This window comes from Pseudopodoces humilis, chromosome 5 (assembly GCF_049639895.1).
Source record: "Pseudopodoces humilis isolate 2021_Gansu_Grassland_sample_001 chromosome 5, ASM4963989v1, whole genome shotgun sequence".
Lineage (NCBI taxonomy): Eukaryota > Metazoa > Chordata > Aves > Passeriformes > Paridae > Pseudopodoces > Pseudopodoces humilis.
Genome location: NC_142204.1, coordinates 1,875,608 through 1,887,737, shown reverse-complemented (window position 1 = coordinate 1,887,737; position 12,130 = coordinate 1,875,608).

Here is a 12,130-nt window from a genome sequence, read left to right as displayed (position 1 = left end):
GCTGGGGCCACCTCCATGGACACACCACCTGTGCCTGAAATAGCTGGGGAGGTTAAAAGAAAATCACCCATTTATTCAATTCCAAAGAAAGTGCAGTGAAGGAGGAAGAGAAAAATTTGGAAATAAAGGTCAACCACCCCAGGGGAAAATTCAGAGCAAAAAAATTTCTTAAGTGAAGTCTGAGCTGTTACTCTGGGGAGCAAAGGCTTGATAGTGCACTAAAGCAACTTGGCAAAAGGTGTTTAGCCCTAAGCAAGAGCCCAGACAGACTTCAGTGTGGTTTGGCTGGGTGTGCTGTTTGATACAGGCAGCTCAGAGAGGCAGGTGGGGGCCCCATCCTGCCTCTCAAACATGTTTGCAGGGAGCAGGCCGTGACAAGAAGGCCCTTCCAGGGCTGGGAAGTTCCTGCTGCTCTCAGCCAAAGTAGAGCTGGCTGGGAAACCCCAAATCTGTCTCCCTAGGCATCTCATTCAGAGCATCCCATACTGTTTCTTTGGCTTTGCTTTAGAGCAAGCAAGAGAAACATCTGTACAGGAGCATCTTGGGGTTAAAATCATACTGATAATGTGCCAAAAATGTCATTTCCCAGCCCTTGTTACATGCTGGAAATCAAAAGCTGTGGAAATCAAGGCTAGCACGTTATTTTAGGTAGTTCAAGGTTGATCTGTTGGGAGAGATTGCAAAGAAATTATCAAGGGTGGTCCCTCCCCAGCATGCCCAGAGAGGGGCAGTTTTCTTTGGCAAAATTTCTTTCATCCACACGTGCACAGTCTCTACCTCGCTCCCTTGGGACCACTGCCTGCAGTGCCACTGTATCTCCTTTCTCCCAGCAAAGGCCACTTCTACTCAGGTGGTCACAGACAAAACCTTTTTTGGAACATCTGGAGAAAGGCTGGTGCTTCTCCTCTTGAGGGCTGAGTAGGAGAGAGGAGCCTCACTACCAGCAGCAATATTCCAGAAGTTAATCCCAAAGCAGAAGAAAACTATCAATGTCTAAAAAATTAAATTACAACCGTTTTTCCCACATACACAAGAAATAAAGCAGTTCAAGCACAGACAGTTGTTCCATGCTCTTGCTCTCAGCTCCAAACCCTTCGAAGTGCTGGCTAGCATCACTAGGACACCAGGAATTGGGAGGCTCCTTTCACCTGCTGCCTGGGTGACTTGCCAGGTGTCCTTAACTCTGTGGGATAGGACTGCTGAGTCACTGGACTTTGGGAATGGGCACATGAGAATTTTAACACTCAGGACGCTCACATCTCACCTCTGTGTGGCAGGAAGTGCTGCTGTTCTCTGCGTGGGGGAACCATTCTTGATGAAGAGCATGAGCAGTTCATCACTCGTGCTCTAAAACCCTGGCAATTGAAGTGTTGATCCCAGCATAACAGTGGCTACAGCTGCAGTGCAGGCTAAAGGTGATAACCTATTAAAAACCTTTAAAAATGTTCCTTCTCCAGCTCTGTCAATGCCATTCTGCAGCAGGACATTCCTCGGTCTCCTCCACATTACATTGGCAGGCACGAGCTGTTTGCTTTCATCCAAGCTGAAGCATTTGCCTTTCAGTTTCACCAAGTGACCTCTTGTGAAGTCATCTGGAGTTGTAAAGTGAATTGGATCAACCATCTGGCTTTTTTTTCTGTTCCCCATTTAATATATTGCTACCATATCTCCCTGCATCTGAATGGTTTTATTGCTCTGTGGTAACCATTCCTTTTTCATCCTGTGTTACCCTTTTTCAAGGAGCACCATGTAGTGACTGCAAGGTCTCTGGCTGGGGGAAAAAGGAAAAGATCTCTGTTGTGCTAGGGGGAAAAAGGAGAATATCTCTGTTGTGCTAGGGGGAAAAAGAGGAGAGAGGCAAACCTTTGGAGCAAAGTCTTGGAGCTCACCAAAGCTTGGCTGTTTTATCTCCATAAAGAGGTGTCCATGCTGCTGAGTGGGTTTCTGGCATGCAGGCATCACCCTTTGCTTTGATTTCAACTTCTTGACTGGTAATTTAGGCCAGCCCTTTTGGTCGTGCAGTCAGACTGGTAAAAGTAAAAGCATGTACTAGCGGTGTATGCCCCAAATAAACGTTGATTTATAAATTATGTGCAGGTATTACTGCACTAATTATAAAGCATAACAAAACTAGAAATTAAGAAAGGATTATATAAATATGAAATTAATATTTTTTTTTTTATTAATAGTGCAAAATGTATTCTCCTCCTGCACCCTGACAGTGTTTTCTTCTGCATGCACCTCACTTTGGAGACCTCTGATGTACCAGAAAGGCTTTCCATGCTGGTGAATAGTAGTAACCTCTGGGCTGTAGAGGTGTTTTATCACAACCAGTGTATCCACAGGGGTCTCAGGACTTCAGCAGAGGCTGAAGGAGATAAGAGGGCTGCAGGAATTTGCAGGGGGCAAAGGCAGACATCTCCAGGGGGTGTCCTGATCACTGTGGGAAGCTGTGACACCTCCCAGCCATCAAGGGTGGCAGGTTCAGGGGTGCTGCAAAGCAGCCCCTGGGTGACAGGTCCCTGAGCCTCCCACCCAAGAAGCACCAAATGCCAGAGGCAGGGAAGCAGGGCGGAAAAGCCGCCAGGCATTCCCGGCTCAGCCCCGAAATGCGGTTTGTGTGAGCTAAGGGTGCCTTTCCCTGCTGGCGCAGCCTGGACTGCAGGCAGTGCCAGAGAAGAGATGGGGGTTTGGAAAGCAAACAAAGGAAGGGAAGGAAAATATCTTGGAGAGGAGATAGAGAGCGTTAGGAGTCTCTTGGGAGGCGCAGGGGGGTGTGTGCACACACGTGAACGGAGGATGCAGCGCCTTTGATCTCCCAGAACATCTGGTCCGTGGGCATCTGCCTATGGGGCAGGCCCAGGGCCCTGCCTGCCTGGGACAGGGGATGCACCCAAAGCCTGGTGCTGTTTCCCATGCTCCACAGCCCCTCTCCTTCAAAGCACTCAGGCACTCAGCCCTGCTGGAAAGGCAGGCACTTGTGGCTCCTCTCCATTCCCACACCCGCCAGCGCCCGGGGCAAGCGCTTTGGTGCCCGGCTTTAGCCCCTCAGAGCCACCCCATGGAGGAGGGTCTGGGCTCTGGGGAGAGCAGCAAAAACAGGGTTTGGGGGAAGGAAAGGAGAGTGGTTTTAATTTCAGTGAAGCCTGAGAATGGGTGCTCTGAGCCCACACAGCATGGCATGTCCCCTGAGACAGGCACGGGACACAGGACAAGGAGGGCTGTGTTTAGTGTTTTGGTGGTGGCAGATGCTAAATGCCAACAGGCCTGGGCTCAACACCCAGTGTATGGGGATGTCAAAGAACCCCAGTGCTGCTGACTGAAGTGCACACAAGGAGAGGTTTGGGTTTGGTGAGTCAGGCAGACAAAGTACATATAGGGAGGGAAGTGGTGTGGGCATTCAGGCACACAGGTTATCAAGCATAGCAGCGATTAACATGGGAGCAGAGGATTATTCCTACTGAGAGGTCTGGTTTGCCTTCTCCAGGCTTTTGTGTGCCTCCCAGTCCAAGGAGCTACCTCACACAGCCTAAGGTTCTCAGTTTGAGGTGTAAAAGTCTTTCCCTTCTCCCTGAGCTCAACAGATCCTCGTCAAACAAGGAAATAAGCAGCACATTTCTCCATCTGATGCTCTGCTGTGCCTGGAAGTGAGCACACAGCTGCTGCTTCCTAGGGAAAAAGCCACCCTGGTTGTCATGCAAGTGATTGGGGTGGAAAGGGAGGTCTGGGTGTTACAAAGGGGACAGGTGAAACATTGCAAGCCTCCCTGCTGAACCCAAAACCTAGGTGCTTTCCAAGGGCCTGATCTGGGGGATAACTGACAGAGGAACTTCCCAAGGGAATCTGTGTTTAACAGCCGGGAAGTGCGGTAGGATGCATTTCCCTAGGGAAGCGGAGATCAGAGGGAGGGGAGGCAGGGGCAGGCAGCCAAGGGAAGCAGAGCAGACTGGTATGCACAGGCTGCATTTCCTCGGGGGAGATTTGTTTCATATGCAGGTATGTCTTCAAAGGGGACACCGGGGTGCAGGGGAGCACCAGGGATGCTCCAGGGATGAGCTGCCCCCCTGGGAACTTGAGTGGAGAGGCAGGTGTCTGTGGGAGCCAGACATTTCCCAGGGGGGAGTTCAAGTTAGCTGCTGATTTTCCTAACAAAACACAGCCCTATGGGATCTTCCAAAAACCCATGCAGCCTGGAAAAGCCAGCGATCAATAGGAGCTGGGACTTGGGAGGTGGTAAATCTACTGGCATCTCCCATTTTGCCCAAACTCCTGCTGGAATTCCAGTGCTGATGCAGTCCTGGCTCTGGGCACAAGCTCTGCAGCACATCTTTCCCCACTCTACTGATGCAGCAAATTGTAATCCAGCATCCCTCTTGGGACAGAAAATGAAAGCAAACTCTCAAAATCTCTCTTGTGGCCCACACAGAGAAGTTTCCCTCAGTGAATCCCACGCCAGGAAGTTTGAGTTTCCAGCTGAGCCAGCAGTGAGGCACCCCCCCTGCCTCCTCACCAAACCTGAGGGGCAAAGCCACATCCTTGTGCCTCCTGCCCCTCGTAAAAGCTCCCCCTTCTCTTCCCAACCCTCTCCCCAGGCCAAGCAAGGGTTTGATGGATTGCAATCCTCCTCTGCCATGGTCAAAACAAAGGTCACGGCCCGAGGAAATTACTAACAACTTTTGCCCACCGGCCCCGGAAGAACAGGAGCATTCGTGACAAGGGGGTGAACTTTTTATGATCCCTTCACCCTGGCAGTCTGTTTGGGAAAGGAATTTTAAAAAGTGGCCGGGGAACATGAGGCTTCCGGGAGCTGACACGAGAGGAGGGGCTCCTGGTTCACCCTTTGGCAAGCCCTGGCCACTGTCCCTTCCCACCTCCAGCAAAACCTCTCTCTCTTTGCTGCTGGGCAAAGAAAGGGCCCTTGGGAATCCCCATCTGGGGGCTCTTGTTATGGTCCAGAACAAGTTTACTTTTATTTCAGCACTTGGGAGACCCAATACTTCTTTTTGGGAGACCCTAATCCTCGTTTTTGTGAGTGTATAAACATCCAGGCACCAAGGCTGCACCTCAGGTCACGGCTGGGAACGAGGGGCTCAGGTACATTCTCACCAGGCAAAATGGCTTTGCTTTGTCCTCCTGTGCCTCTGACTTCTCCACTGAGCAAAATCTGCAGCTTTCAGGGCTGGAGGAGATACAGCAGAGTGCCACCCTTCAAGAGATCCCTGTCTGCTTGGAGAAGTTGCATTTTAGATCTCAATGTGTGTGGGGGGGGGGGGGGGTGGGAATCAAAATTTTGAACGTATGAGTGCATTTATTTTTCCTTATACATGTAAGTGACTACAAATAATTTGTTTTAGCCTAAAACTGAGTCTTCCTGAGCTATCCCAAATGTCCTAGTCCTGCCTTTCTGTGTGAGGTAGTCTCTCCCACATTAAAGTGTGGCGACTAACAGGAAAATTCAAGATGGGAACTTTACCTGCAAGATGATTTATTTTTTAGAGAAATACACAAAACCAATCAACACCCCCTGCCCCCCCCAAAAAACCCCAGCAGAACCCAAACCCAAAAACCCCCCAAAAGCACTGATTGTGCCAAAGACTTTCTGGTTCTTCTTTCACCATTAGGCATTTCCAAAATGCTGCATTTAGCTCCATTACAGCTGCATCATCCTCCAGCTGTAGCAAAGCCAGCCTGGAATCAGAGCTTTCCTCAGGGTTTGCCCCTTCATGGGGGTAAGTGGCTGCCATTTATTTCTACACCCAAACTAAACTGGTTCCTACTGAAACTGATTCATCAAATCCATCCCCAGTTCAAGCCTACATGAACAAGTTGCTTTGAAATGGCTTTTTTTGGGAGGGGGGAAAAATGCTGGGTTTGGGGAGCATCCCTGTTATCAGGGAGAAGGAGGCTAGAGAGAGAGAGAGTTTAAGCTTCAGCCTAAGAGCTCAGGAAAGCTCCCTTTGTACAAGGGGGTGGGAGTAGCTTTGCCAGCTCATGGAAGGAAGGAAAGAGGAGAAAAATTTTAAGAATTGTGGACAGTAGTAGGAAGAAAGGTTGAAAAAAATAAGGGGACACGTGGCTTGGTCAGACACAGCCCGTTACACTTGTGACAGCATCTTGTCAAGATCAGGACATGGCATTTCCTATAGCACAGATAAGCTTTGTCCTTGCCTGGGCTGCTCTAAAAGGAGCAACTCTCATCCACCCCTTCCCCAGGACTGGTTCCAATTAGTGCCGACTCCACTCTGTGCCGGCTTAGCCCCAGGATTAAAAATCTCCCCGTGCCAATCCCCTCTGACCCAAACACTTCCTGGGACTGATAGGGCAACCAAATTCCTCCCCTTCCTAAATTGGACACCTTGCTCTTGTCACCCCAAACTCCAGCCCCCGTGGAGGGGAGAGGGGAAGGGGGGATACGTGACAGAGAGCAGCCCTTCATCCTTCCCCAGGAGCCAAGGTCCTCAGGAGCCTTTGCAGGGCCTGGAGCTGCAGCCATGCTGGGAAAAACCCTGCTGGGATGTTTGATTTCATCTGCCTGCCCTGAACAGCAGGGGCAGCTCTGGCACCTGGCTGGTGGGTTTGGGGTACTCAAAGATGTCAGGGTGCAGCAGATCACATCTCAGGCTCCTCCAAAGGATGGGAAGTTGCCTACACGTGCTCCCGTGAGCTTCTTTGGCCAGAAACTGGCCCCTGGCTTAGCCAGTAATTATGGACCTGCACCATGGCCAAATGATTCCTGGGCATCTCTTGGCAGAGGCAGCTCTGGTGCTGAGAGCCAGGAGAGCGAGCTCAGCTTGGGAGCAGCCCCAGCCCCAGTGAGGATCCCCCAGGAGGGGCAGATGGAGCCCACGGAGCAAGCAGGCTCTGCTGCAGGGCTGTTTTGGCAGGAGATATGAGCATCTGTTACCAGCCCTGGAGGAAACAGAGGGAGATTTCACTGGATAGAGCTGAGGAGGAGAGAGAAAGGGCTTGCAGCATGCACCTGGGAGCCTTTGTGCCCCCAGCTTTGTGCGGTTCATCCTCACATGCCTCCGTTTGCTGGCACCAGCTTTTAAGGAAAATCACCTTAATTTTGTCCTGATGCAAAGCTGCCGAATCAGCAGAACCGAGCAAGTTATTGATTCAGGGAGCAGCTGTGCAATGGCCAAGTGCAAGCTGCCTCCATTCACCTACAGCAGGCACCTTCCAGCATGAAACAGAATGGCCAGCTCCTGGCTGTGATGCTGAAACCCTGGTGAGAAAGAGCTAAGTTGACTTTAAACACCTCCCTGTAGGGAGGGCTGCAACCCCTGCTCCATCTCACGTGGGAGATTGAATAAACAGCAAACAAGTGCCCTTTTGGGCCAAATATTAATTTGGACCACCACACACAGGCTCTGACAGCCCCTGAGGGCCATAATTAAAGCAGCACAAAGGGGAGTCACAGAGGCTCCTTAGCAGCTCCAAGGGCTCCTTTCAGGGCAGCCACTGAGGTTCCACCTGGCTGTGGGGGCACAGACTACCTGAGCCCCAAAAGCATGGTGTGTTTTGGGCAGAGAGGCAGGCTCCCCAGCACACCTGGGCTGCAGGAAAACCCACAGCCCAGCAGGGATTTTGGGAGGAAAGCAGTGACACCACCTCATTTCCACAGCTGGGTTGTTCATAGGCGGACAGCTGTGCTTCTGAACGGGAAATGATCCCGATTAGCTTTCCAGGTGCTCCCTTATAAATGGATTACAGGTGGTACAGCAGTGTCTGACTGCAGTCCAGGGCTTTGTCCCCCTCTGAAAAAAAAAGCCCTCTGTGTTATCCTCCCACCCCCATCCGCTTCCCCTTGCAAAGGAAGAGGGAGACCATCCAGGAGACAAGAAAACACACATACAGCAAGGGTGATTGCTATTTTAAGAATGTACTTTATACAAAATAACCAATTCATATGGAAATAAAATCTACAGACCTCCAAGGATCAAGATTTTAAAAAAGTTCTTTAAAAAAATTACCCAACACACAGTATTAAACTAACTATTGAGGTAACTGTCGCTCTTGGGGAACAAAGGTAATCAGCAGACCAAGACAAAATATACACAATATAAAAATAAATAGCATTCCCCTTTCCAGTATTGACCAGGAAAGTTCACACAACTTTGCAGCAGCAGGAGAGAGAAGAGGATCCCTGACACTGTGCTCTACAGGATGGGGAGGGAGGCGGGGGCAGCAGGTGATGGAGAGGTGCAGCCCCTGAGGCTGGGGACAGAAGTGCTGGGACCAGCAGCTCCAGCATGAACTCCTTCTTGAGCTGATAGAGCCCATCTAGTCCAGCCTTTCCTAAAGAGCATGGGCAGCTGTTCAGCCCAGTTTCCAACTGAGCTGAGGACAAGCAAGCCCAGTCCTCGAGGGGTACATCCCAGCACCCAGCAAAACATGCCAGTGCAAAGCCCCACTGCAGAGGTCAGATTTCCCCCACTGGCAGAGGCATTTTCACAGCTTGGTGTGGGAGGTCTCTGCTGCAGCCTCAGCTCACCCTCCTGTCACCCTGGGACAGCTGCAAGCCATTGACAAAGGCCAGGCTTTTGCCCCCACGGCCACTAGAGCCCTCCCTGCCCAACAACAAAAAGCACAGCAACATAAGAACAGCCTCACCCAAAAAGAGCAAGGCCCCCGTTTTCTCCTTGTGCCCCCGACAGACAGATTACATTCTTTACAAACTTACAATAATACAAAAAACAACCCCAATGTTACCCAACTTCAGAAAAATGAATGGACTTAGTGGCATAGGCTCCCCCAGTCCCTCCCCAGCAATGCCCAGTGAAGCAGCAGTGGGTCACTCTTTCCCCAGAGGCATTAAATGAGTTGTTCACCCACCCCTCTTCCATGTGCTCTGCTCTGTGCGTGGATGGATGGATGGATGAGGCTCAACTTTACCCTTCCCTCTCTGCCTCCTCAAACACAGAAGCAGCAACCCAGCTCTCTCATGGCTACCTAAATCCACCCTCCAGTCTCTGGGAAAGCAAGCATGATAAAATGTAGGGCCACAGAGAGCACCTAGCTTCCCACTGAGACTGAGAAGAACCCCCCAGTGTGTTCCACAGTCATCTTAGCCCTAAAACAGTACAGGAAGGTCAAAGCTGCACTGCTGCACGTTATTATTGCTCAGAAAAAGATCGGGCAGCAGCGTTCATTGATCCAGCAAGGAGGAGAGACAAGAGTTTTCACAGTTGTACACAATATATGCACAGGCATTTTTAACCTAAACCCTCCTGGAGGTAGATGTGCCAGGATCACTTGTGAGAGCCCTGCACTGGGACCAGGAGCAAATCCTTGTACTGGCAGATGGACAGACACCGCTGTGCCCGGCTGGCAAACCCCAGGGGCACACAAGAGAAGCCTTGTGAGCCACTGAGGACACCCCAATTCCATGAGGAGAGTAAATGTGCCTTCCCCACCTGCTGTCTATGTGTGTGCAGAGGAGGCAGCTGGCAAGGCCAAGCCTCTGCCCTTGTGCTCGTGTGGGCAGTGAGATTTCATCTCCGCACTTGACAGCCACGACTGCAGCGCAGCAGCCAGCAGAGGGAAAGAGACTGGAAAGCTGCTGGCATGTGATACAAAAGGGGATCAGAGGACTTTCCAGACTGAGAGTTGAGGCCTGAGCTCCTGTAGCTGCCTCAGAAAGGGAGATTGGCTCCCTTGCCATGCTCCAGTGCTTGAGCGCACCAGGTGTCAGGGGGCCCCTGACTCACTTGATGCCCAAAGGAGTCCCCAGTGGCTCTCTGCTCTAACTTTGCTCACAGCAAGGGAATTGTGCTCACACAGAGTCAGTTCTGCTTTTAGTCAGAAGATATTCCACTTACTGCCCTTCTGCTAAGGGAGCCAAGTGTTTCCAAATAAAAGGGGCAAAGGACAGAGGGACTTGCTGGAGTTGGTGAAAATCCCAGTTAAGCCTCAGTCCTAATTCATCCTTTGTCCCCTCTTTTCCTGGTGGACGTAGCTCTTGCTCTCTCCTGGATGCACTGTTCACTTTGATATCCACTTTTCAAAAAGAGGAAGACCTTTGCCAAAAGAAATCTAGGCCATGTCTGCAAATGAAGGAAAAAAAACCCTCAGCCAATGCAAGACCAGCAGTGTTAGATCTACAAAATGCTCCATGGTCTCTCAAATCCTGCATGTGAGCCAGGGTGAGACAGTGACCAAAAAGGGAAGAGCACAACACAGCTCGCTTCAAAGGTGCACTTGGAAGTTACTATCTAGTTTCAAATCCATTAGACCCTGTCCTGAATTTTCCTGCCTAAGGGTGGACTGAGCCTTGCCTGGCTGTCTCCCTGTTGGGACACAGCTGGAAATGGGTCCCTCCCAGCTCTTTTGCAGAGTGGGAGGTGGGCAGAGTGGAAACCAGAATACGCAGTTCATTATGTACTGGTTAAAAAGAGTTCTCCTTTGGAGTGCTCACCCCCAGCTATGTTAGACAGCTACACAAGGGGAGAGGCTGCAAGGGCAACCTTTGAGATGCTCTCTCCCTTACAACAAACTCTTCAAGCTCCCAGGGGCTGCAGCTGCAGCCCTCCTTGCACAGCCTGCTCAATGCCAGCCTTGCAGGAAGGACCTGGCACTCACACAACCACCAGCACCTGCCTTAAAGCAAAACAGGAATCATGCAAGAGCAAACACCTCCATTCCTCCACTGATGCACCACAGTAAAAACCCTTCAAGGGGTTGCTCTGATTAAGTGCAGACCCAGTTGCACAGCTGCTCTGCAGTAAGGGGGACCAGGACCAATTACACCATCACAGATTCCACTGTTGGTCCAAGCCACCCTTTGGGATGACACCTCCCTGTCACTCATTTCAGCACCTTCTCTGAAATTCCACAGAGCATACAGCAACACAGTCTTTTCAGAAAAGGAAAGCAGAACGAAGCCATCAAGAACAAAGAAACTACCCTGGCTGAACAGAGATGAACAAAAGCCTGACAGGGATCAGTGGAGAAAATAAAGAAAGGTTGTTTTCTAATTATACTTTCATTTTAAATGGAGGAGTGTTGGGGTGAGAACCTGCAGGGGAGCTGCCTCAGTCAGCAGAATGAAAGACAGCCTCTGTGACTTGCTTTCAGATAAGCCATCATGAAGCTGATAGCTCTCCAAGACCCTGAGAAACCACACTTACAAAAATATACACAGGCGATTTGCTTCAGAAAGTCTGCATGGGAAAGGCGTTTGGCAGAGAAGAAAAAATCAGAAGCTTCCAAGAAAAGTGTCTCCATCTACTTCAAAGTCACAAATCCAACCAGTTGGGCCTTGAAACTTCAAATTTACTTTCCTCTTTTGTCCTCCTCATTGCAGGCTGGTGCCTTGGATTGCTACAAGTGGTTTGGTGGGTCACACCATGGAATTTATAGACTGCAAACTTCTTCTAAACACACCTAAGAGTCCCAGTGAAGCCTCAGTGACTGCCCTTTCCAGCTGAATTGCCAGGGCCTGTATCACCTAAGATGCCCAAAGATTCAGAATCTCAGGGGGATTTTATACAATGGCCTTTGCAAAGGCAACTTGTAATCCTGGGAGCCTGGGAACACCACCCACCACTTAGGAAGGAGGAAGTGGTGGGGAGAGCAAGAGGCTAAAACGGTAGAGTAGCATACAAAGCTCTTCTGAGAATATTGGAAATTTTTGTCATGCTTGAGCACTGTCAACTTCATAATTGTTCTATGTATTATATAATCTCATTCAACATGAAATCCATAATTACAGCAAAACACATCCTCCAGATGGGAAAAGTAATAGCTACAGGAAATTTTGCAAAGCCACTAGTTCAGGATGCTTTCTGAAAAAGGACCACCTGGTAATATATTGTACTACTGCAATGCTGAGGGATGCATCAGAGTTGCTCTGTACTGTGTTACAAATTTTATAGAGTGGCACAAAGTATGGCACTCAAAAACCACATTATTTTAAAATGCAGCTACACTTGTCCTGCACTGCAATCCAACCCATGGCACAGAACACCACTCTGTACATAAAGAGCTCAGGTGCTACTCTTCTAAATCCCTCAAACCTCTCTTCAACAATATCTACAAAGCAGCACGGTTTGGAAATCATAAAATTCACATTATCTGCTCCTCCTTACATTTGCATGGGTATTCCAAGCCCAGCAATCCTCTCCCA